Source organism: Lissotriton helveticus, chromosome 7 (assembly GCF_964261635.1).
Source record: "Lissotriton helveticus chromosome 7, aLisHel1.1, whole genome shotgun sequence".
Taxonomy (NCBI): Eukaryota; Metazoa; Chordata; class Amphibia; order Caudata; family Salamandridae; genus Lissotriton; species Lissotriton helveticus.
In genome coordinates, this window is record NC_136068.1 from 929,832,079 (window position 1) to 929,859,067 (window position 26,989).

The 26,989-nt window shown below is 43.8% G+C and overlaps 1 protein-coding gene and 1 pseudogene across 1 annotated transcript in view; both read left to right on the forward strand.

Moving 5' to 3' along the window:
• LOC144767141 (protocadherin gamma-A10-like) overlaps positions 1-26,989 on the forward strand; it is a 458,767-nt gene that overhangs the window by 49,802 nt on the left and 381,976 nt on the right. The gene's annotated exons all lie outside the window — the stretch shown is intronic.
• LOC144767146 (protocadherin gamma-A6 pseudogene) lies at positions 7,456-20,498 on the forward strand (annotated as a pseudogene).

Consider the following 26,989-nt stretch of genomic DNA (forward strand, 5'->3'; position numbering starts at 1 on the left):
AAGCCACGCTACGTGAATCTACGAATGATACATTGTTGTATCCCCAGAAGTTAATAGTGTAATGCAAAATTTAATTAATAGTTTTTAGTAATTAGGTTGTTTGACCCAGATTTTTATTCCTAGTGAATCCTGTTTTCTTTTAGTTGTTAATGTTTTATTTAACAACAATTCAATATATTTTTCAGATTTTCAGGTATTTTTGTGCAATAAAGGAGGTTAACCCCACATATTGTCTCTCAATAGTTTAAAGCTATCATTATTTGTTGGCTTTCATTCCCTTCCTTATATAATGATTGGGTTAGATTTAAGTGTTTTTTTAGCTGAGCAATGTATACCTATGAAGGTTTGTTTTGGATTAGATAGGAGAAGCGTGGCTCAATGGTTAGAGTGGCAGACCCTGATGCAGTGGTTTGGCCCGGGACCAGGGTTCAATTCCCACCTCGGCGGCCCTTGGACTCAATCTCCCCGGACATGATAATTCTCGCCTCGGTGCTTGGTCTAATCATGGGTCCCACTCTGTGACTCTGGGCAATAGCTTGCTTAATCTCTACAACAGCCCCAGCAGCGCTTGGATGTCTGGCTTCACCGTGGGGATGCCCAGGAGTGGACATTTCACATGGAAAAGCCAGGAAGGGTTCCACAGCGGTATGAGTGCAGCGCCGGGATGCCCCGTTGTGTGGGCAGCTGTGCGCTTTACAAATACAACACATTTACATTTACATTTTATTATTAGCTATACAGGGAGAAAATAAGTAAGTGCATGATGGGCTGCCAGGACTCCAGCCTGAAGAATTTTCCTGAAGCAGTAATAAATAGAAGTCAAGAGCTGTAGGAGGGTGTGTTTATTCGAAATAAGCACAATAAATGAATGGCTTGAATTGCGTTGATTTCTGAAGTGAATCTTGTCCTTTAAAATGTAGAGGTGGTGAACTGTATGTCTCGTACATAAAGAACAGAGTTAACATCATCACCCCTACCTTCATAGGAAGCAACTGAGGACACAGAAAGCTGTAGTTGACGCCAGAAGTCAGGGATTCTGCCATATTTTGTACAGCCTATCAGCATTTAGGAAGATATTTTGCAATTGATAGTACAAGTTAGAGTAGTCCGGCTTGGAGGCTCCACGTACCACAACAGTAGGCATACCACTGGAACATGGTAGACATCGAAGCAGCTTCAAAGTTCTGAGGGGTTACCAACAGGACAGAATTTAGGTTGTCTTCCTGTTGAATGACAGCCATCACTGTGAAGAAACAAAATGGTTAATGATGGGTACATTGATTTCCTATGAAAGCATAGTCATTGGATGTGGGGAAACTTGGCTCTTCGTAAAGCATTTGAAACATCCCTGATTTTGCCTGAACGAACATTGATGCACTTCGCCCATCCACCTTCCATTAAGCTGGATTTCCCATTCAGCATGGAAAGAACAGGATGCAGGTAAATGGGTTTCCCTATGGCTGCCTGAGTGACAGCCAGAAAACACAAAAGCTACCGCTTTTATGTTACCTGCTTCTGAAAGTCATGGCCTTAGACTGGAAACACCTGACTGGGTTACTATTGAAAGAAACCTTCAATTGAGCATGAAAGGCTGTCAAATTCTCTACGTCAGCCTATCTACGACAGATGCTCAACCCAAACCTATGGTAGTGGCAGAGTCAGCGATAAGTACTTTAACACTGCAAATGGAACTTACAAACCCCACCGTGGTTTAATGCCAACCTAAAGACTGACAGCTTCCCTATCAACTTCCTATCACCGTCCAGCTGACAAACACAGGGCATACACACAATAGAACAAGTGTAGGACACTTGAATTCTAAAGTTGTTCCAGAGATTGTAGGCTAAGTTCCATCTGGACCAGTATTAACAATGACATTATTTAACATTGGGTTCATGTTTGGTCAAAGCCCTAAGTTCCCCCATAGACAGCCTTCAAGCCTCTGCCCTGGATTCATTCCTTCTTAATTGAGGACGCTACAAGAAATTAGCCTCTGCCTTATATACGCTACTAATAAACTGCCTTTACTACTAACCCACTGCCATATCACCACTCTACAAATGGAACTAGAGACTTACTAGATAGTACTCAGATAAAGAATGATCAGACCTCTTTTGAGATCATAACAGGAGAGCATAGAAGAATCCTGTCTGAAATTCGGCTATTTTGAAATCTTACATGACTGTCATTGGTGTCAAGGACAGTTATTTTGAGCAAACCTCACTCAAATAACCCTGGGCTTGAGACATGCCACATATATTATAGTCCTGCCCTCCACTGCAGCTGTACTGGAACTCAGTTTGGTCACACCTCCACTCAACAAAAAATCTGCACTTTGTTGCCATCCGGAACTGAACATCTTGCATGATACCAGTGACATTTCTGGGCTCACAAACCATGAAAAATAACATCTAGACACAGTGCTAGTCATGGCCAAAGTCTGCATCCTCAGACACTGGAAATACACCAAGGTCTCAGCCCTAGAGGAATGAATGGTATGATGCCATCCTTCAAACGACTCTTAACGAGCGCTTGATCTACAAACTGAATAATCTAATTCTCGATCTTCGATGACATTTGGAAACCCTACCTCAAAGACTAGATTCAACTCACTCAGGAACCCTGATCCTATAATTTCAAGGGATAACCCTTCTCTTCCTACGTTTTTTTCACCTTAGTAGTTTTGAAGCCAACTTATGTGACGCTTGGTTTTGTCAACTAATAACATGTAGTTATATGGAGATTCCTGTCCTGGTTCACAGTCTCTGTTCCAACCCCTCCTGATACCCTATTCTTTGATTACAGCTACGTAGGGTTAGCTGTGCGAGTTCTACCCTTTTGTGGTCAGTTGAACACGCAGTAATTGCTGGGTCTTTCTTTATTAATATATGTTTTTCTTTTGTCCAAGATTAAACTGAGACCCTGCACTCCACAATTCGTGAATACTGTTTGTAACATCCACATATAAGTACTCTATGTAAAATTTTATAAAATTAATACAAAACAAATATGGATGGTGGAAAGATTAGAGCATCTCCTGATTGACACCTGTGGCTGTATTATGCAATGTGCCAAATTTTCCTTGTTAGCAGCCAGGGGCACCTCCTAAAATGTGCGCTCGGGGCTAACAAGGAGAGTGCTCTGTATTATGCAAACTCATGCTGTCCTGGGGGCAGCGCATTGAAGTGAAATACGGAGCGGCTGTGACACAGCCGCTCAGTGTTTCACTCTGCAGACGGCAACCCGCTTGCACTTTTAAGGGGGATTAGACCTCCCCTAGCAGGGCAGTGCAGTGAGTGACTGCACCTGCCTGCAAGGAGATATATGGGGGGTCCATAGGACCCTCTTTAATAGGGCTGCCAACAGTGGGCACACTGACAGTGTGCCACCTTATAGGTGGTGCACTTTCAGTGCACCTTCTCACAGCTTCCTTGCCTCTGCACCCGCATCTATGAAACAGCATGGGCACAGAGACAAAGGGATTTGCTCATTTGCATGAGGCCACGCCCCCATTCAAATAAGGAAATGCCCTCTGAAGAAAGTGCTGATGCTAAATGTGCACCAGTGCTTTCAGTATTACTGAAGATACTGCACAAGTGTTTGTAGCCCCGTTGCTAAATCTAACATGTTACAGGGCTGCGCAAAGTAGGCACACATGCCTGTTGCGCCCCCGGGGCACATTTTATTATGCAGCCCCAGATTTCCTGCATCCTCTATTGAACTACCATAGTACCAGCTCAGTCCTGTATGTTTTTAAACTTTGCTGATTGTGCGAAGATATATGCTTCTCCCGAATGGCTTAAGCATTTAATTGGAGGGTCTGGTCATGTGACTGAGTACCTGTCCTCAGCACAACTTCTGGAGTCCCTTTCACTGTTTTAAAATGTTGCTCATTTGAAATGAGTGATTCTTTTCTGAATAACTGAAAAGTGTGTAGAGCTCTTCAATTGAATCCGCTCCTACAACCTCAGTTTCACTGCTAGAATAATGGCTGAAATATCCTTTGTTTTTTAAAGTAGCTGTTTGCAATAAGATTAAGACATTGAGGGGCATATTACCAAGAACCTCGTTAAAATTATCACTGTTTTAGCGGCAGGAAACTACCGCTAAAACAGCGATAATGGGCTTGCTAATATGCTTTATAGAATTCCAAAAGAAGCCCAGGTTAGATGTCCCACACATCTAACCTGGGCTTCTATTGGAAATCTATAATGCATACTAGCAAGCCCATTATCACCGTTTTTGCAGCAGTTTCCTGCCGCTAAAATGGCGATAATTTTCACGAGGTTCTTGCTAATATGCCCCATAATTATTGGTCTGGTAATGGTAGACAGAGATAGACGTGTCTTCAAAGTGCAGCAGACTCACTAGGGCGACTTGAGTTTAAGCTCTGTCCCTCGCTGTTTAAAACAAAACAATGATGATGGGGAAGGTGAGAGCTACTACAGACTGGCTGCAAGGTAGAGACCTTATAGGCCTTGGAGAGCTAAGGTGCTCTTATAGGTCTTCTAGGCCTATTTACTGTTTGCATCTATTAGTTTTCCCCTATAATGACCCAGTATTTGTATTGCGCCATACATAACATTACATACATTTTGATATAAACTTTGACCATTTCTCACAGAATGCTCTCAAGGTCTCTGTAGGTTCTGGCACTTCTCCGCTGTGGTCATCACTACTGCGGTTTTATATTCTGGGTTTCAACCACTGGCCTCAGCAAACATGACCTTGCTTGTCCTCAGCTGTTTATAAATGACCATTCTCTCAGTCTCACTACCCAGAGCCAGCAGTGGGCTGGTATGTCTCCATAGTGCTCCACGTTCACATATTCGCATAAACTTCTATGCAGCTCTGAATGGTGATGTTGGTAGTGGTGTGGTGGTACTCTTCTAAAGTAGGCCATGATGGTGTATCATGTTCTATATTCAATACATTATTCACCAATCCCGTTTCATTTTAGATAACTATTCATAGGCAGCGCAGTCCCTTCGTGATCTTTTCCCCTTCCCTATGTTTGTATTGTAGCCGGTCGAAGCATTTCAGGCTATATCCCACCTGGTCAGTTTACTGTAGCAGCAGTGACAAGCACAGGCACCAGGGGCACAATGGTGACAGTGGCATGTCAGTCTCCGCATGACAAACACTACACCAGCCTGCCTTGTCTTTCCCACCTACTTGTCCACTCCATATAGAAATGCCAGGCTTCCAAGAGTAAGTCGCTTTCAGATGCAGGAGTGAGAGAGTGGTTTACAAAAAATGCAGAGGCAAGTAATTAAAGTAAAATAAAAATGTAATGACTTTAACCCTAATGGTGTAAAAACTTATTAGGGAAAATCAAATGTCAAATTACAGTGGGGAAATGTAAGGGAGGTTAATCATGCGAGACAAGCTGCCATCAGCGCAGTGTCAGCCAAGTGAGCACTATACACAATACCCTGCTGACCCTCGTGTGTCACCTCAGCGCCCTCACTAGCACCCCTCACACTCCTGCTCCTCTCCATCACCAGCCTGGTTCAGGCTGCACCACACACTCCTCAGTCCTTCTACCTTGGGGTTGAGTGGCAGCGGCTGTAGTCAGGGCTGGTCATGTCACACATCTCCCTCTGTCTAAATTTAAGCGTTTTAGTGACCCTGGCCTTCCTTACGATTTGAATAGGTTCTCTAGACAATACAAATATAAATACATGCAAGGATTGGAAATTATGTTAACTAAAATACTAGATTTTTGTAGAGTACTTCTCGGATTGGCAGCAGCTGGGACATAATTCCCTCCAAATGTGGCTGGTGCATAGAAAAAAACACGTCTATAAAGATTGTTAAAGTAGAGCATGACGTCTTCTTCTGACGCAATTTGTCTTGAAAGATACTACTCCATTAGAACTCTATTATTCAAGCCTAGAGTGTGATTCAGATGGACCGGAGGCGAGCTTGTGTCTCTGTAAGCTGCTCGATTTAGTCTGTTCCAAGCAGTTCATTGTGTTCAAACTTGAATCAAACCTCCATAGATTATACAGGTCTGGTCATATTCGAGCTGATTTGTCCATCTTTTGTCAACACGGGTAAATCGCTGCTGTTTTGTAACTAGATAAGTAGGTAGGTAAAACCCATCCCTAGTATGGTATGTGATTTTATGGTTATCTTCCTGAGTTAGAAAGGTGTTTTTTACTGGTATTGTATATCTTTGATCGAAGTGCACATAGGCATACAGCAGATATTAGAATACAGGGGGGAAAAACGAAAGAAGGGCGTTGTGGGTTGTTGGAGGCGACCAGGAAATAATGAGCTGCTTTTAAAACCTAAATGCAGATGTGGCCAGCAGGTCAAAGCAGTAGGAAACAGGCAGGATTTGGAAAGCTCTTGGAGGGAATTCCCCTTCTTCCAAGCAGCAGAAGTCATACACGTGCCAGGACTCACAAAGATGGTGTGGGGAAATGTGGGCACATTGATGCTGGCTTTGGGTTTATACAGAGGTCAGTAACTATTTCCCTTTATATAACAGAAAACATGTATACCACAGCCATTTAAAATCACTGTCACTTACCAGTTGGGCACTCGTACTCGTAAAGCAGTTCATCCTTTAGTAGGTTTAAATGAGGAAGATCTGCATGTTTTTCTTACTGGCAAAGTCCACGCCTGCAACAATAAGCAAACTAGAAGTTAAACAGTTATTCTCCTTCAAGAAACTAATGTCAACTCACTGCGGCCAGCCAACGCAGGCTCCCACAGATGGCGTTACTTGAGATACTTAATCAGTTCTTTGAATCAACCCCGATGTGTTTTTACAACATCCCCTGCACTAATTTAGAAGCCCCAATAGCTCCAACAAGGATGCTTAATTTACACATTGACAGTGCTTGCCTTGTGATGCAGCATATGCCAATGACAACTGCTATAATATGATAGGGACAGTTTATTCCCGTTTATTCAGAGGCACCAATCCTACAGGGAAGTCTAAGTAAGTAGGGCTGCAAGGGGTCAATAATAGCTGTTATGTGATATATCTCGGAGTGCAGGATTAATTAAAGAAAGGTGCTATATATAGGATTTTTTTATTCCCTCTGTAAGCATTATAAAAGACAGTACACATTTCCAATTAGCTAGATATGAAGATACCAAATGCATACATTGCCCTTTCTTTAAGTTAATGAAAATGCGGTTCTTGAAATGATTCTTAAAAAACGTAATTCCTTTTTTAATCGCACTGCTGCAGTTATGAGTTTGGTCATCGAGCGGCGCTGCTCACCAAGCTGAGAGAGAACTGTGCCAGTCGACCGTGCTGATCACGTGCTGCAGTTACAGATGTGAATGACCAGATTCCTGTATAGCGGCGGCTGGCGGAGAAGGGATTCGGTTGTACCGATTTCGGAGGTGCATTCCCTTTATTTAAGACATCGCTCTAACTCAAGCACTTGTGGAAACCATTTTCTTCCGATAATCCAACATTAATTTTCGTTCATGGCTCGGGCACCGAAACACTGTTACTCCAGAGGTCTGTCACCGAGGCGCTGTTTCCCCAATACTCAGGCACGGAGGCGCTGTTACTCCGGGGCTCAGTCTTCCAGGCGCTGTTACTCCGGAGCTCAGGCATCGAGGCGCTGTTACCCCGGGGCTCAGTCACCGAGGCGCTGTTACTCCGGAGCTCAGTCACCGAGCCGCTGTTACTCCGGGGCTCGGTCTTCGAGGCGCTGTGACTCCGGGGCTCCTCTGCTGCTTCTCGTTGCTCTGCTGTCAGTCTGTGGAGCCGCTTCCGGGCAGCTGCGTTATTCCATCCCCGAGGAGATGAGGAAAGGATCTTTTGTTGGGAATGTGGCTCTGGACCTGGGGATGGATACAAAGGAGTTATCAGAGGGAGGAGCCCGGATTGTGTACAGAGGTAGGAAGCAATATTTTATTTTTAATGTAAACAACGGGCATCTATACATTAATGAAAGGGTAGACAGAGAAGAGGTGTGTGCACAGCTAGCCCAGTGTTTATTAGATTTAGAGATTATTGTCCAGCGAGAAATGAAGGTATATGCTGTGGAAATTGAGATTCTGGATATCAATGATAATTCACCCACTTTCTTAACTGATAAGGTTGTATTACAAATATTTGAAAGTAAATTACCAGGAGCGCGCTTTGATCTGCCCGATGCCCATGACCCAGACGTGGGGAAAAACTCCCTCCAGAGTTATGAACTCAGTTCCAACAGCCACTTTGCACTGAATTTTAGCATCAGTACCAATGTTGTAAAATACACTAAACTAGTGCTAAAGAACCACCTAGACCGAGAAAAGCAAGATATCCACAAACTTATTCTCACAGCCACAGATGGGGGGGATCCGGTGAGATCAAGCATGGTGCAGGTCCACGTTATTGTTCTTGATGTTAACGATAACCCACCAGTCTTCAATCAGTCCGTTTACAAAATTAAAGCGCTGGAAAACGTGGCCAAAGGCACTCTTGTGACAACTGTAACAGCTACTGACAGAGACCAAGGAGCCAACTCGGAATTAATCTACTTATTCAACAATATGGCAGAAAAGGTTTTATTGATGTTCTATCTAGATTCCAAAACTGGAGAAATATCCACGGTTAAACCACTGGACTTTGAAGAAACTGAGCAGTATGAATTGGAAGTGCAGGCAACTGATGGTGAAAGTGCAGCCCGTTGCAAAGTGCTGGTGGAAGTGATAAATGTGAATGACAACAGCCCTGAAATCATTGTGTCACCTGTGCTTAACCACGTTGCTGAGAATAGCCCAGAAGGAACAGTCATTGCTCTTTTAGAGGTATATGATCGAGATTCTGAAGAATACGGTGAGATTACATGTCACATCCCCCCACATCTCCCTTTTCGGTTAGAGAAGTCATTTGGGAGTTACTACAGTTTGATGACTGAAGGCTCACTGGACAGAGAAGAAGTATCGGAGTATAATATTACAATTACTGCCATGGATAAAGGCAGCCCTCCAATAAGTAAGACCAAAACCATTCACCTGCAGATTACCGATGAAAACGACAACCCACCAGTGTTTGATCAGTTGTTGTATAGAGTATATGTAATGGAAAACATGCAACCAGGAGCTTCAATTTTTAGAGTCATGGCAAATGATCAGGATGTTGATATGAACGGCAAAGTCTCTTATTCGATTGTTGGGGGTCTTCTTGGAGACCAACCTGTGACATCCTTCATTTCCATTAACTCTGAAACTGGTATCATCTATGCACTTCGAGTTTTCGATTTTGAAGAATTCCGAGAGTTTGAGGTTCAAATTAAAGCTCAAGACAGAGGTTCTCCCACTCTGACTAACAATGCTACTCTTGCATTTTTTATACTGGATCAGAACGACAACACCCCTGAGATATTATACCCATCACCGCCAACAGATGGCTCCTCTGGGATGGAGATTGCTCCTCGCTCTTCTGAACCAGGCTATATAATCACTAAGAAAACACAAAAGGAATGGGGTCAGAGCTATTTTCTGCCTGCACACTAATCCACTATATATAGTCTATTTATCAGAAACTTGAGTTCCTGTGCGTATTGGTCGAGGGCGTGACCCGTGAACACCCCCTAAACAGTGATGCAGAACACCACATACGATAAGAGAAACACAGTGACCCGCACAAGGAAAATTATATACAAATTGTAATTTTTTGCCAAATAGTGCAACAGTGTTTTTCAGACATATAACATATACACTTTCCAAAAAAAAAAATTATGTGAACTGAAAGTCTTGAAGTTGTGTAGAAAATCTGTTTATTGAAGAAAATTCGAAATTCACAAAATTGCTAGCTGCCAACGCGTTTCGTCACCAACGTGACTTCTTCAGGGCTAGAAGCAATTTATATAAAAACAAAGAATTACACATAGAAAATATTTACAATCTAAAATCAGTACAAACACATATTATATACACAATATTTTAAAAAGACCACGAGTTGTTGTCCTAAGCCTAGTACAACTAACCATTGAATGTTGTCTTGCATACATTCTATATTTGTTGTTGTGGTCTACAGTTATTATAAATTCATTTAACAGGTCCAGATTTTACATTTGTTATACTTTACACTTTTGGAAAGTGATAGACAGAGTTGACATGTGCTTATATTTCATATCCAATCTTTCACAAGATATGGGTAAAAGAAAGCTAACACAGGGAGGAAAGTTAGCTTCAATGCACCTTCTTGTGTGACCATTGAGTAGCGAAGAACTAACTGTAAAAAAAATTTCATCAAATTCATTGAAATTTCATATATGGCTAAAGGATGGTTATATCTTTTAGATGTACCATGAGTCCACATTCCTTACTAGATCCATTTCATGTCAGGTAATATCAGATAGATCTACAAACACCACACGGTTTGGACATTTGGAAAATAGGAACATACCTCTAAGATCGGTAGAACTGTGATCGATAGAACTTGCGTCGTTTGAGAAAAGATACACCATAGAAGGGGATCTATGAAATATCGGAATTACATATTAGATTGTCGTATTTTCTTACAGATGGTACATGCTAAGTAAAATAGTACTGATGACACTCACACTTAAAAACGTGTTTCCTAGTCCGTCTTGAATTCGATATGGTTGTCAGGTTTATTTTATATTATATAGCAGCTTTTCAATGTTTTATCCTCCACATCAGAAAAAATCTAAGGAATACATAAAACACCCAAAGAACAGTTTACCCTATGTTGTACCATCCTTGGAAAGTTGGAGAAAAATAGTCCTGAGAGTTCTACTTACATTATCAAGAGTAATATGGAATATCCCCAATGATATCTTTCTCTTTTGCATGTATAGTTTTTTGGAAGTATTGTGAGGCCCATCAAGGTTTCATCAGTAAGTAGCGGGCATCTGTAATAATATATATCAATTTTTTAGTAGAAATACAGTCTATTTGGTACATATAAACGTCTCCTCATTTACTTAGGATTATCCCATATATTAATATGACAGTATAGCAGCATTGTTTCCTATCATATCTATTTTTTGTTATTATTATTACATGTGCATAGGCTGCATGACACCTCATCATCCCCTTCAATTTTATAGGTTGTGGTAGGATTATTCCTTATGTTAATATGATAGTATGGCAGCATTATTTCCTATCATATCTATTTTTTGTTATCATTATTACATGTACATAGGCTCCGTAACACCTAATCATCCCCTTCACTTTTATAGGTTGAGCAATATGGTAGTCTCAGACTAATGACCCATTGCCTGAATATCAGCAAAAGGTAGGCTATAGTGTCTTAGGTTTTCACACTCGCATAGCCAGTATTGTTATACAATTGTTTATTTCAGGGAATCTCTATTAACTACTCTAATCTGCCTCTGCACTTTGCAGAAATCGGAGACAAAAAGAAGGAACCATGTTATGATATAAAGCATACTAAAATACCAAAAGAGAGTAAATCAATTTTGCCAACTGTCCTTGCTACTTTTAAGTGGAGAGGCAGAGCTAGTGAGCACTAGAAATAACAGACTATTGTTGCCTGTTTATGCAAAAAGAGGCTGTAGCATCTTTGCTTTAAAAAACATTTGTCGCGCAAAGACCACAACTAGTAACCAGATGGCACATGCGAAATCATGGGTAATTGCCTGAGAAAAATGAGTCGATATCGGTGGAGAACACATCGACCCGATAAATGACAGTACTAAAAGGGAGTGCCCGCAGTACTTACTTTTGGCGTGCCGCCGACGTATCGCATAGGGTCCTTTCCAAACGGTTCAGTAAGCCCTTATGTGAGCGTCTTTAAATACCCGTCTTCCCGTCCGCAATTAAGCTATTCGCATCAGCTGTATGTAATTGTTTTTACCGCGCTACACTGGCATTCGAACTTTCGTAGTTCGTAACTCCAGCGTAATCATGGGAAATGAAGTCCCATTGCGGCTCGATATCACATTTTTTTAATGTTGTTGTTTCTAGACTGCAAAACGTCTGGCGTCACTCTCGGCGTCCCGGGGTAATGGGAAATGTAGTATTAATGCCTGCACTCTATGTTTTGAGCTGCCACCTCCTATGCAATGTTATGGGCGGAAACGATAGCGGCTCATGGGGGATGTAGTGCTGATAAACGGGTAAAATACATTTTCCTGCTATGTGCCTCGCAGGCAAAAACCGGAGCCATTGCCCAATGTCCAATCAGTGGGATTAGAACTGTCTCTCCTATTTACCGATAGTTAAAAACTAAAATTGCAGAGTGAATGCTCTAAATTCAAACGCATTCTCGTGTTATGGATCAAAAACGGATCGCGGAACAGTGTTTGTTCTTCTTATTCAGAAATGGTCAGGAAATACAGTGTTTGTTCTTCTTATTCAGAAATGGTCAGGAAATACAGTTAATGAATCAGTCTAACCCCTATAATACTGGCAATATTTTTCTTATGTCAGAACACTTAAATCTGTTTGATGGTGTGCTAGTATATCACCAATACGTTATTGCTCAGAAATCAAGTATAGTCTTTTTGTATATGACCCAACAGGCTGCCGGAAAACAGTCTCAGCATCATCTCTAAACATATAGTTCAGTCATACAGAATGATGATAATTAGAGATAACATATGATGACATCATTTTTAATAATTGTTGCCTGAAAGAGGGTTTCAAGATTATGTTGGTACTGCACGTTTTGAAATTATGCTATATAAGATCTCAAGATGACACTTTTGATGATTACGTCTTGGAAAGATATTACTGACAAATCCAATTTGTAAGGCATTGACACATGCACTGAAATATGTACTTGTTTGTATCAAATTGGACAGAAGACCAAAGTCAGACATATCATCAGTCTCGTAAAGGTTTATAGAAAGTGATGCAACTCATTATTAAAATTTAAACCTTCAGGGACGGCCCTCAAGCGACATATCCATTTTGCCTCTGTTTGTCTCAGTCTGACCATTCTATCCCCTCCTCTATTTCCTGCACGTACATGATCTATAGCATGAAACTTTATTTCAGTCTGAGTGGGGTGTGTCTCTGCTATATGTTGGGCTATTGGAGAGCGTTCATCTCTTTTTTTAATGTCCCTAATATGTTCTTGTATCCTTATTTTAAGCAGTCTACTACTGCTTCCCACATATATTTTCCCACAGTAACATTGCAGCACGTATATGCAGAAGGTAGTATTGCAATTCATAAAGGATAATATGCGATATTCTTTGGATCGATTGTATTGGAATTTAGTACATCTATTAATTCCAAATTGACAAACATTGCATTTTCCGCATGTATGAAAGCTGTCATGCACGCACCTTTAGTCTCAGAAGAGTCCTGGATCCACGACGTTAGACCCCCTGATTCCCCTAATCACCCTCCAGGCGTCAGGATAAAACACTAACGTCCGAAGAGTGACCCAGGGAACACAGGGGAACAAAACAAGGGTAGGAAGGGGAAGATAAGACAGACACACCACAGTCTTCGTCAGCGTAGGATTAGTAGGCTTCACTGCTATGGCACTGCAGAAATATAAAATAAACAGTAATGAAAAACCAACCCCTCCCCGTGTCTCTTTGGTATGTTATATGCTGATTCTCTGTAATACCTTATTGTAGGAGAACAAGAACTGTGTATCATAGGAAAAGAAAACGACAGGAACTCTGTACTGCGCTGACTGTAGGCTTTTAGTGTCTGAACCCTTGAATACAAAAACAACTCCCATTAGCTGCTATACTACAAGTTAATGTTCTTACTAAGCCTCGAAGCACTCACTCACCCTGAGCACCGAATAGGTGCACCGTAGTAATTCCAAAGTCAAGACCGGTATCAATGAAGGAACATAAAAGAACCCGATCGACTTATTAGATAAAGGAAAACGCCATAAGCAACCAAGAAGACAACCGCTAACCGCGGGTAAATGAAAGTCCAAACGGATAACAAAAACAAAGGGACGAAGGATATGGAAGCTAAATGCTTCGCAACTGTAAGCAAGACGCTGAACGGTACCTGAACGCCAAACTCCTAACTCCTCTCTCCTCGGACGCCAAATAACCCGGAACGACAAACTCAGGCTAGCTAAACGCAAAGCAATTTCCTGTGTGCGTAGGGCGGGTTTTTGTCTTCACCGCTACTCTCCCGCGCATGCGCATTCTGCTCTTCACGGCTTTTGCCAACCACTGCCAACCACCGCTCACTTCTCTCAATGCGGACGGAATCTTGACGATCTGCAATGTGTACATGACAGGCATGACAGAACACCCCTCCTACAACGCCCCCCACCGGTTTGGGCTTGTAGGGGTATCTCCTATGAAAGGCTCGCAACAACCGAGGCGCATGCACTTGAGTGGCAGGCTCCCAAGACCGTTCCTCAATTCCGAACCCCTTCCAATGTATCAAGTATTGGAGACGGTTTCTCACTCTCCTGGAGTCAACAATCGCTCCCACCTCATATTCATCATCTGAGTCTACCGGGACGGAAAGAGGAACAACAGGGAGACGAGTACCGGGCACCACTGGTTTCAGTAAAGAAACGTGAAAAACAGGATGGATTTTCATCGAAGGGGGCAGAGCCAGTTTAACAGCCACCGGATTGATTATTTTCACCACAGAAAAAGGGCCTATGTATTTAGGCTTGAATTTACATGCTCCCTTCAATGCTATGTGCCTGGTGGACAACCATACCTTGTCGTTTCTTTGATACACCGTTCCTGCTCTTCTATGTGTATCAGCCTTGTTTTTATACTCCATTTTGGCTCTGTCAAGGTTGGTATGTATGTTGGAATGTACCACTTGTAAGTGTGCCACCATTTCCTGAGCAGCCGGTATGGCGCATGGCTTCAACGGAGGGAACGGGAGGACTCTGGGATGAAAACCATATGATGCATAGAAGGGTGTGTACAAAGTGGAGAAGTGGTGGCTGTTGTTATAAGACAGTTCTGCCAACCAGATCAGGTCATCCCATTCCTTTTGTTCCTGCAACAGCTGACACCTAAGGAATTGTTCAAGGCTCTGGTTGACACGTTCTGTCTGTCCATCCGTCTGCGGATGGTGACTGGAGGACAAACGCACCTCCATCTGCAGGGATTTGCATAACTGTCTCCAAAACTTGGAGATAAATTGAGAGCCTCTGTCCGTAACCACAACAGATGGTAAACCATGGAGGCGTACAACATGTTGCAGGAACACATTCGCCAACCCCACCGAAGTAGGGAGGCCTTGCAGCGGAATGAAGTGAGCCGCCTTAGTGAACATGTCCACCACTACTAATAGCGCAGTATTGCCCCTATGTGTTCTCGGCAATTCCACTATGAAATCCATAGAGACAGATTGCCAGGGTGCCACAGGTGTAGGAAGAGGCAACAACAGACCCACGAACCCTTCATGTGTGGGCTTTCCTTGAGCACAAACATGACAGGTTTGTACAAACAACTGAATGTCATGAGCCATATGGGGCCACCAACAATGCCTCCGGATTAATTCCAAAGACCTTTTATAGCCTGGATGACCCGCCACCCCATGAGAATGACACCACTCCATAACTTGTCGTTGTAGAGGAACTGTGGGAACAAACAACCCCCCCTGAATGTACATCAAGTCTGAAGCGAATCTGACCTGGTGTTTCTGTGCAAGGTCCCTAGCCACAGGGTCAGACTGAGCGCTCCTGACCTGAAGGAGAAAGTCCTCTTCGGTACTTATGGCGCCAATCAACCTGTGAGGTGCAACAATACAAGGAGGGTCCTCAACTGATGGGTCAGGATCAAAACCCAAACGAGACAAAGCGTCGGCCTTCCCGTTTTGCCTCCCAGCTCTAAAGTGAATTTTGAAATCATACTCGTTAAAAAACTGTGTCCATCTAAGCTGCCGCATGGACAGTGCTCTGGCCGATTTGAGATACTGGAGGTTGCGATGGTCTGTTAGGACGGTAACAGTATGGTTAGTCCCTAGGAGATACTGTCTCCATTCCTCCAATACCTTTTTAATAGCCAAAAGCTCTCTATCCCCCACAGTATAATTCACCTCCGCTGGGGTCAATTTGTGGGAATAATAGGCCACAGGATGTAATTCACCGGTGGAAGCCTCTGCCTGGGAAAGTATGCCTCCCACCGCCACTTGTGAAGCGTCAACCTCCACTATATAGGGACTAGAAGGATCAGGGTGTTTGAGAATGGGAGCCTGAGTAAAAGCGGTTTTAAGTAAGGTGAAGGCGTTGTTCGTGGTCTCAGTCCATTGGAACGGAACCCCTTTTCTCAATAATTTGGTGATAGGAGCCACTAGATCTGAAAAGTGGTGGATGAAGCGCCTATAAAAGTTTGCGAACCCAATGAATTGTTGGATTTCTTTTACGTTTTTAGGAGGAGGCCAATTCAACACTGCACTGACTTTACTGGGATCCATGCTTAGACCTGTTGCTGATACTATGTAACCCAAAAAGGCAACTTGATGCCGGTGAAAGAAACACTTATCCAACTTGCAAAATAAATCGTTATCAAGTAACAACTGAAGAACAGATTTTACATGGCTCACATGGTCTTCCATGGTTTTGGAGTATATCAACAAATCATCGATATAGGCTATGACATGTTTGTCGAGATACTCCTTCAGCACCTCGTTTATGAAGTATTGAAATGCTGAAGGAGCATTGCATAGCCCGAAGGGCATCACCAAATACTCGTATAGCCCATACTTGGTGCAAAAGGCTGTTTTCCACTCATCACCCTCTCTGACTCGAACCAGGTGATAGGCCCCACGTAGATCTAACTTCGTGAACCATTGGGCATCCTTCACCTGGTCGAGCAGAGAGGAGATGAGCGGCAGAGGGTACTTGTTTTTAATAGTGATGTCGTTCAAGGAACGATAGTCAATGCAGCAGCGCAAGCCCCCTTCCCGTTTCGGGATAAAAAATAAAGCTGAAGAGGCCGGGGATCTAGACGGCCGAATAAATCCCAGATCTAACATGGAGTCAAGATACTCCCTCAGATATGCATTCTCTTTCTCCGTCAGGGAGTATACCCTACTGGTAGGGATGCGAGCACCATGCTGGAGATCTATCCGGCAGTCATAGACTCTATGCGGCGGTAAACAGGTGGCTTGCTTTTGGTCAAACACAGTGTGGTACTCGCTATACACTGAGGGCAGGATTACATCGGGTTGTTCTTCCTGCTCTGTTGCTGAAAAAGACTCGGTGGTCTTTGGTATGGGACCCTGTCTGTTAGTGGAGATGAGGTTGTACGATGGCAGGGAAGTGGGACCTGTCTCTATAGGAGGCATCGGTTCTTCTTGCTCCGGAAAAGAAATGCTAGCCCGCTTCCAATTAATGTGGGGATTATGGAGGCGCAACCACGGAAGACCCAAGACCACAGGGAACTGGGGAGATTCTATTAAATCGAAAGACAATGTTTCTATGTGTGTGGAACCTATACACATCTTTAATTGAATACTGGAATGGGTGATGGGTCCGGAGGTTAAAGGACTCCCATCTATGGTAAACACTTCCTCGGGTGTGGTTTTTGGTTCGACAGGTATACTATTGGACTTGGCCCATTGATAGTCCATGAAATTACCAGATGCACCGGAATCTATCATAATGGCTAGGTTAACCGATGAATTCCCCCATGACAATATGGAGTCAACATAGAAATGTCCCTTATTATCCATTACAGAGGAGACCATTTGTACTATAGGACCCAGCGGTACGGTCTCTGTTACCTTAGGGTCTGCTAGTTTTCCGATTTGCGAAATGGCTTAGGCTTGACAGGACATTCTCTGAGGAAATGACCCCCTTTTCCACAATACAAACACAATCTATTAGTTCTACGCCTTTGTTTTTCAGTCTCACTCAAGGGACCTTTGATACTCCCTATTTGCATGGGTTCCGGTTCTTCGTTTTTTGCTTCCACTTCTAGTTTCTTTTCTTTGTGGCCATATCTAGGGTATTCAGTTCTGCCTCTATCTTTTCTTCTTTCACCCAATCTATGATCTAGCTTTACGACTAAATCTATCAACTCTGGGCAGGTTGCAGGAGGATCCACTACATGAGCCAGCTCATCCTTAAGCTCGTCTCGTAGCCCTTTATAGAACAGCGCGCTTCTCTTGTTAACAGGCCAGTCCGCCTCTACCACTAATCTGTTAAAGGTTGTGATATAGGTGACTAAATCTCTCGAACCCTGTTTCAGATGTAGTAGCTCCGTATCAGCCGCGTGAGTGAAGGTATGTTTGTCAAACATTTTACGCAGTTCTCTGCGAAATGCTGCGTAATCCAATAACATAGGGTCATCTTTTTCTATCAAGGGAATAGTCCAATTAGCGGCTGACCCCCCTAAATACGATAGTACAAAAGCTACCTTGGCTTGATCGTTAGGGAAGCAAGCAGCTTTACATAGAAAATGCAACTGACACTGGGTCAGAAAAGCGGCACATTTTGAGGGTTCCCCGTAAAATCGTTCAGGTGGGGCCAATGGAATGGAATGGGGCGTAACCACTTGCACTACTGGTGTGGCATTACTAGTCCCTGCTCTCTCTCCATCCTGTGTGCTTAAGACTGCCAACCTATCTGCAATGTTTTGGGTCTCTCTTTGGAGATTACCCACCATAGTAGCGACATCCTGCAGCGTGAGCTCCATGACTCTTGGGAGACGATATTTATAAAGGCTTTGCGTTCTGTCATGCACGCACCTTTAGTCTCAGAAGAGTCCTGGATCCACGACGTTAGACCCCCTGATTCCCCTAATCACCCTCCAGGCGTCAGGATAAAACACTAACGTCCGAAGAGTGACCCAGGGAACACAGGGGAACAAAACAAGGGTAGGAAGGGGAAGATAAGACAGACACACCACAGTCTTCGTCAGCGTAGGATTAGTAGGCTTCACTGCTATGGCACTGCAGAAATATAAAATAAACAGTAATGAAAAACCAACCCCTCCCCGTGTCTCTTTGGTATGTTATATGCTGATTCTCTGTAATACCTTATTGTAGGAGAACAAGAACTGTGTATCATAGGAAAAGAAAACGACAGGAACTCTGTACTGCGCTGACTGTAGGCTTTTAGTGTCTGAACCCTTGAATACAAAAACAACTCCCATTAGCTGCTATACTACAAGTTAATGTTCTTACTAAGCCTCGAAGCACTCACTCACCCTGAGCACCGAATAGGTGCACCGTAGTAATTCCAAAGTCAAGACCGGTATCAATGAAGGAACATAAAAGAACCCGATCGACTTATTAGATAAAGGAAAACGCCATAAGCAACCAAGAAGACAACCGCTAACCGCGGGTAAATGAAAGTCCAAACGGATAACAAAAACAAAGGGACGAAGGATATGGAAGCTAAATGCTTCGCAACTGTAAGCAAGACGCTGAACGGTACCTGAACGCCAAACTCCTAACTCCTCTCTCCTCGGACGCCAAATAACCCGGAACGACAAACTCAGGCTAGCTAAACGCAAAGCAATTTCCTGTGTGCGTAGGGCGGGTTTTTGTCTTCACCGCTACTCTCCCGCGCATGCGCATTCTGCTCTTCACGGCTTTTGCCAACCACTGCCAACCACCGCTCACTTCTCTCAATGCGGACGGAATCTTGACGATCTGCAATGTGTACATGACAGGCATGACAAAAGCCTACCGGCCCGGTCGTCATCCATATGCAAGAGTTAGATTTTCGTTCTTCAACGTGACTGGGACATAACATATTTCTAATTGTTTTACCTTTACGGTAAACAACTTTTGGTCGTGCAGAAATGGCATTGGCTGGTACTGTGTTACATTGTAACAGGCCCCAATGTCGTCTCAGAATATTGTAAATATGGCCACTTAGCATACCATATTCTGTTATGAATGCAACCTGCTCGTTGAAATCATTTCTCTTTTTGTTTTGCTTAGATACTAAGGTTTCTGATCTAACTAAGGTAGTCGCTGTTGATGAGGATTCCGGCCAGAATGCTTGGCTCTCGTACCAGCTGCTGAGGTCCACAGAGCAGGGACTGTTTACTGTACATTCGCACACTGGAGAAATCAGAACAGCCCGTCCCATTATGGAAAAAGATGCCATGAAGCAACTATTGGTGATTTTAGTGAAGGACAATGGACAACCTTCTCTCTCTTCTTCAGTCACTGTCACAATATTGTTGGCTGACAGCATCCCGGAAGTTGTTGCTGATCTGAGCACTTTATCGTCTCCTACAGATATTGAACCAAACCTTACACTGTATCTGGTAATTGCTGTGTCTGTTGTTTCCTTCTTGTTCCTTTTCTTTGTCATTCTATTGCTCTTATTCAGACTTCGTCAGTGGAGGCAATCTCAGCTATTGCCATCATCTGGAGTGAATTTTAATGCCCTTCCATCCTCACAACTTGTGGGAATAGACGGTGTTCGAGCATTTCTTCAGACCTATTCCCATGATGTTTGTTTAACAACTGATTCATTAAACAGCCAGAATGCATTTCCATGTCTGGCTCATTACGTCCACACCCCCCTGAACAATGAGGCCTCTGAAAAACAAGGAGCTGTCATGGTTGAAGATCTTCTAAATGTAGAAAAAGATGACCAGAACTCAATTCAGGTAAACTGATTAATTTACAATATTTCCATTTGCGTTTATTCTTTTGTAAAATTATTTCAATGAAAGCTATAGGTTTCATGTTTTAGAGTCTAGTTTGTTTTATTCAAATATACATATTAATACGAATTAAAAACAGGCCTATCAGTTTGAAATACCTTGTGCTCTCATACTTCTCTTCCTTTTCACAAAGTTAAATATATGATTGCCATTCTATGATATGCAATGTATACAAAAAAGACAGAATGCATACTGTCAGGTGTCAGTAGCGCCAACAATACTAAGCCACTAACCTTAAGAACAGCCAGCGGGAACGATGCCGTGAAGAGTAGTTCCCAATGTCCCCTTAACACTACACCCACCACAATGAAGCAGAGCACTATGGGTAGTGAAGTATTCTAGGGAAAAGGGGAAGGGGACAAAATAATAAAGAAGCCTGTTTCGCTCACAGGAATAGGAGACCTGTTCTAGACTCCCTCTTGGACCCCTGCAGTAGGGAGAAAACAAGAACAGAATGAGTAGCACTGTATTCCCTCCCACTCCTACTCAGACACATACCATTCACACCTACACTTACATGAATGCGTCCTGAATGTTGTCCACAGGACTTTTCTGATGGCTGAGGGGTGTCAGAGAAGGCAGGCTCCTGGGAGTGCTGGTCCGACGTGCGGAGAGAAAAGAATACCGGCAAGCACCGTTGCAGGCAGCCAGGCGCTGTCTCTGTATCTCCTCCGACTCCAGTACTCGGAGCAACGGAGGTTTATAAAGGGTGGCTTGCCAGTTTCCACGGGCACCGGGAATTCCAAAATAAAGTTCGTGCAAAAAGTAAAGTAGAAATCCACGAGGTCTCTCAGGTTCGGTTCCAGAACCGAGACTGCAGGTGGAAACCAAAGTACCGCTGTGGAGAGGTTAAACCACTCTCCCACACAGCGTAAGGGTCGGCGTCTCCGGAGCGGCTCCAAGGAAACAGAGACGCGGCTCCTCCCTCTGTTCCGCGGCAGTTGCCGCGAGCTAAGGCAGGATAAAACAAAGCGCGGTGGCGCTCCAAAGCTTGCGTTTCTTTTAGGTTCAAAAACGCACGGATTACAGGAAAGTGTAGACAGGTTACGGCAACCAGCATCTAGGCTCCGACGGCAGTTTGTCAAGCGCCGTTTTCTCAGGAGGCGGGACTTATATAGGAGTGTGCTCCTTCCTGTGTTCCTGTTACTTGTCCCTTGGCCTTATGGGATATGTAGTCCCTACAACTTTCGTACTTTTCAGGCGCAACCTGGAAAGGTGAGGGTTGGGGGCTGTATGCTGCCTCATGATCATGACACATACTAGATTTAGAGCAATCTAGAGCCAGAAGTCCTTCAATTTAGCCATGCCACATGTGACCTTCAGTATTAGTGCATTTATCTTTCTCTCATTCGTTATTTTGGCAATTGTGAAAAGCATTCCCTGAAGTCTACCTTTTTGCATGTTTTGCTAATGTAAATGTTCTTGTCGTGACTGGCAGTAGCGCAAGAACCAAGAACACCACTAACCTTTTCCTGGGGCCAAGCAGAGACGATATCTGATGCTAAGTCCCTTATTTCCTCACAGCACGACCCCCAGCAGAGGATTTTAAACACTCTGCCTGACTTCGCACCCCAGAGGAAAAAAGGGAAAGAGGATGAAGGGGTATTCCCACGACTTCTCACAGGGACATGAATAACACTCTGGGCTGGGTCTAGTCTACCTTCAAGGCTGCAGGTGGGATGACAAAACACACAATTACTTATATATTCAATGACCTCTGCTCATTGTATTGTGCAAGTGCCTTTCTTTCACTCACCAAGATTCCTCAATTCCCATCATATATTACTTCCAGAGTAAACCCAGTCTTTATATCAGATGCGCCAGAACCAGAACAAATCCCAGAATGCAGGTTCAAGAAGCATATAAAAAACACGAACTTCACCAGAGTACAAATCACAGGAAAGAAAGGAACTTCTTTTCTTCTTTATCCTTGTATTGTTACTGACACAATACGAGGAATTAAATAACCACAAACAGAGTCCTTGTCTCGGGATGAAGGAAAATTAAACTTGACAGTTTTGTAGAATTATTGATTTCCAGGTGAAAAAGAGCAGGCGGTTTTCTCACGTAGTTCTGTACCTGCTTGCTCTAAAAAAAAACTTCTCTACAAAACTATAAGCGTATTCCCTGAACGCGTCCACAACCCAGTTGCGTTTCAGGAAATAAACACGCTTTTATTTTCTCGCGTGTTGAACAGAAGCGTCTTGTGCTTCTCACAAACGCCGCGGCTTCTCTAACTAACTAGCGGAAACAATAAATCAAATGTCAGGGATTACTGTTCATTTCAGGAAAAAGGCGAGCCCGCACTTTCCACACGATAAATCTCACAATTATTTACGAATACCAGCCGGTACTCCAGAACTCGAATCCAGGACAAAACAGGCTTCCACGAGGCTTTAATCTTCACGCTGGGATCCGGCGGGGAACACCATCGGCCCTTCCTTGATGCTCAAACAGATTAATTGACAAGCACCTTCCCCTTGCAGAGGAAGGGCTTAAGTCCAATGAGATAACCCCAAGGCAGTCTGGGACTTGTAGTTGGAAGGACTTTTCCCGTTTTTTCTGCATAGCAGGAATTCCGTCCCCTGGATCTCAGAATCGCCACAGAACCTCCTCTCGAGGACAGCCGACCCGGCGGTCGTCCAGGCTTCCCAGGATGATTCTCGTGGAATTGAGCAATGAGCTCAGGACAATTCAGATTGGCCAAAGGCTCCCATGTCCTCTCCTCAGGTCCATATCCCTTCCAACCCACCAAGTACTGAATCCGACCCCTAACCATACGGGAATCAAGAAGAACCTGTACCTCATATTCCTCCTGCCCATCAACGTCAATAGGAAGTGGCCTATCCAAAAGTCTAGAACTAACAGGACAAGGTTGAAGAAGGGAGACATGAAAAACAGGATGTATCTTCCATGAATCAGGGAGGGACAATCTCATAGCCACAGGGTTATTAACCTCCACTATGCTGTAAGGCCCCACATACTTAGGTTTCAGCTTATTTTCCCCTTTCAAATGTATGTGCCTAGTGGAAAGCCACACCCTGTCCCCCACCCCGTAGTCGGGTGCAGGCGTTCTCCTCCTATCAGCAAAGCGTTTCTGGGAAGACTGCGCATGCGCCAGGTTGTTCCGTGCAGCAACCAGCACAGCTTTGAGATGGGCATGATGTTCATGAATGCTGGGTACTGGAGAATGTACGGGCACCTCAAAAGGAAGTGCATTAGGATGATAGCCATACAGACAAAAAAAAGGAGAACAACCCAATGTGGAATGAATGGCATTATTGTAGGCGAACTCAGCCATCCAAATTAACATAGTCCAGTCCATATCGCTTTGCAGAGCAAAGCAGCGAAGATACTGCTCCAACGTCTGATTCAGATGTTCCGTTTTGCCATCAGTTTGGGGGTGGTAAGAGGAAGAGAGTCGAGCATCGACGTCCATGGACTTACAAAGAGCTTTCCAGAATCGGGAAGTAAATTGAGTTCCTCTATCCGTAATGAGCACACAAGGAATACCATGTGCTCGAATGATATGTTGCAGAAACACCTGTGCCAATTCAGCTGACGTGGGAAGACCAGTCAACGGAATAAAATGTCCCATTTTTGTCAAATGGTCTACGACAACTAGGATCACGGTCTTATCGTTACAGGGTGGCATTTCGACTATAAAGTCCATGGACAACGTGTGCCAAGGTTTAGGGGGAATAGGTAGAGGTCTCAGAAGTCCAATTGGTTTGACATGGATGGATTTTCCTTGCATACAAACAGCACAGTTCTTGATATACTGCCTCACATCTTCCCTAAGGTTGGACCACCAAAATTCACGTTCCACTCCAGCAATGGTCTTGTAGATCCCCAAATGACCGCCCAAGGGGGAATCATGTATCCAGCTCAATACTTGTAGTTGCAGGATCTCAGTAGGGACATAGATAGCAGACCCATGGTAGGCAAGGTCGTCTTTTTCCATTCGGTGTTCAGGATCTTCTTGCACCCATTCCTGTACTTCCGAATCTGCAAGAGCTACACGCACATCTTCCAAAAATTCCTGTGTAGCCAACAAAGCTATTGAGGGTGGTTGACCACTTGATTCTTTCAGGATTAGCGGGGGTTCTTCTTCGCTCACTGCACGTTGTTCCTCAGTTTCGCCTATGCGAGACAGGGCGTCCGCTTTACCGTTCTGTGGCCCAGGTTTGTACTTGATAACAAAATCGTAATCTGAGAAGAATAATGTCCATCTCAATTGCCGAGGCGTAAGCGCCTTTGCTGTTTTCAAGAACAGTAGATTTCTATGATCAGTGTAGATCTCAACTGTATGAGCAGCTCCCAATAGGTAATGACGCCATTCCTCACATGCCCTTTTTATTGCCAAAAGTTCCTTATCCGAAATGGAATAGTTAATCTCACAAGGAGTGAGTTTCTTCGAGTAATAGGCAACAGGATGTAATTGGCCAGTTTCAGGATGGCGTTGTGATAAAATTCCCCCTATGGCATATTGAGAGGCATCTGTTTCCAGCACAAAGGGTATCTGAGGATCCGGATGGCGAAGAATGGGGGCTCGAGTAAACTGATCTTTCAAGTACTGGAAAGATATAGCAGCCTCCTTTTTCCATACAAACGGTGTATTTTTTCTCAACAAGCTGGAAATAGGATGGATTATCTTGGAGAAATCTTTAATAAACCGTCTGTAATAATTGGCAAAGCCAAGGAAACTCTGAACGGATTTAACGTTTTGAGGAGTACTCCAGCCAATGATAGCTTACTGGAGTCCATTTGGAATCCTTTTGCATTGATGATGTAACCAAGGAATGCAACCTCAGTAACATGAAACAGGCATTTTTCGAGCTTAGCATACAAAGAATTATGCTGCAATTTACTGAGTACGGTTTTCACATGCTCCACATGCTCAGGAAGGGTAGATGAATAGATCAAAATGTCATCGATGTATACTATACAAAATGTTTCCAAACAACCTCTCAATACTTCATCCATGAAATACTGGAAGGCGGCAGGGGCGTTACAAAGCCCGAAGGGCATCACTCTATACTCGAACAAACCGAATTTTGTTCGAAACGCGGTCTTCCACTCATCCCCACTCTGGACTCTGACCAAATGGTATGCCTCTCTAAGATCGAGTTTGGTGAAAAAACGGGCTCCCTTCAATTGGTCCAAAAGCACAGGTATAAGAGGGAGTGGATATCGATTCTTGATGGTTATTCTATTGATGGCTCTATAATCGATACATGGTCGTAACTCGTCGCAGTCCTTCTTCGGGATGAAAAACATAGGGGATGAGGCAGGAGATGTTGAATGCCGGATAAACCCTGTAGCCAAATTCTCATCGAGGTAGTTCCTCAGATACCGCGTCTCTTTTTCTGTCAGGGCGTATACTCGACTACACGGAATGTCTGCTCCAGGAAGGAGTTCGATACGGCAGTCGTATACACGATGTGGAGGTAGATCCGTTGCCTTTTGTTTATCGAACAAGGAGCGATAGGACTTGTATTCTTCGGGAAGAACAGTGGCACAACAATAATGTCCTCTGGTGCATTCTGTTGCTAAACACACTGAAGGCGTGGTGTTGATCGCTTCAGTGTTTGGCAATGCTTGTCTACAATTTTCTTTGCAGAAGTCCGATGACAGAGTGATTGTGCGCGCGGCCCAGCTGACCTTAGGATCGTGAAGGGTCAACCATGGCATTCCTAGAATAAGCCGGAATTGAGGAGCATCAATCAGGTCGAATTGTATATGTTCCTGGTGATTCTGGCTCGTCTGCATCAATAACGCACGAGTATGATAGGACACAGGACCCGATGACAGGACAGTACCATCTACTGCTTTCACTAGCTCCGGTTTGTCCTTCTTCTCGCATATTATTCCAATCTTCATCGCATATTCTTGATTGATGTAGTTTCCGGTAGCACCAGAATCAAGCAACGCATCGATCTCCATGGCTTCACGAGAATTGACCCACAGGGTGACCTTCAGATTCATATGGGCTACTGCTGGATGCAAGGTGTTCGCAAGCATTGGTGAGATCGTTTGAATTTGACAACCCAAGGCAGAGACCTCTTCCTGATTTGGGCTTTCTAGTTTTCCGCCGGTCGTCCTGATTGTATCATCGCTTGATTAGGTGGCACTAAGGGTCGTCCAGGCAAGGCATTCCTCGCTCTGCAATCCTTAACGAAATGGCCTCCTTTGCCACAATACAGACATTGTTTCAGTCGTCTTCTCCTCTCCTTCTCTTCCTTGGAGAGGGGTCCTCGTATACCTCCGATCTGCATAGGCTCTACCCCTTCAGGCATTTTTGGATGCTCCTCTGTGGTACTCTTGAAACGAGGATAGAAGAAACGCCCTTCCCCTCTGCTCCGATCACCCCTTCTTTCCAGGAGTCGATGGTCTAATTGGACTGTCAAATCGATAAGTTCCTCGCAGGTAGTAGGGAGCTG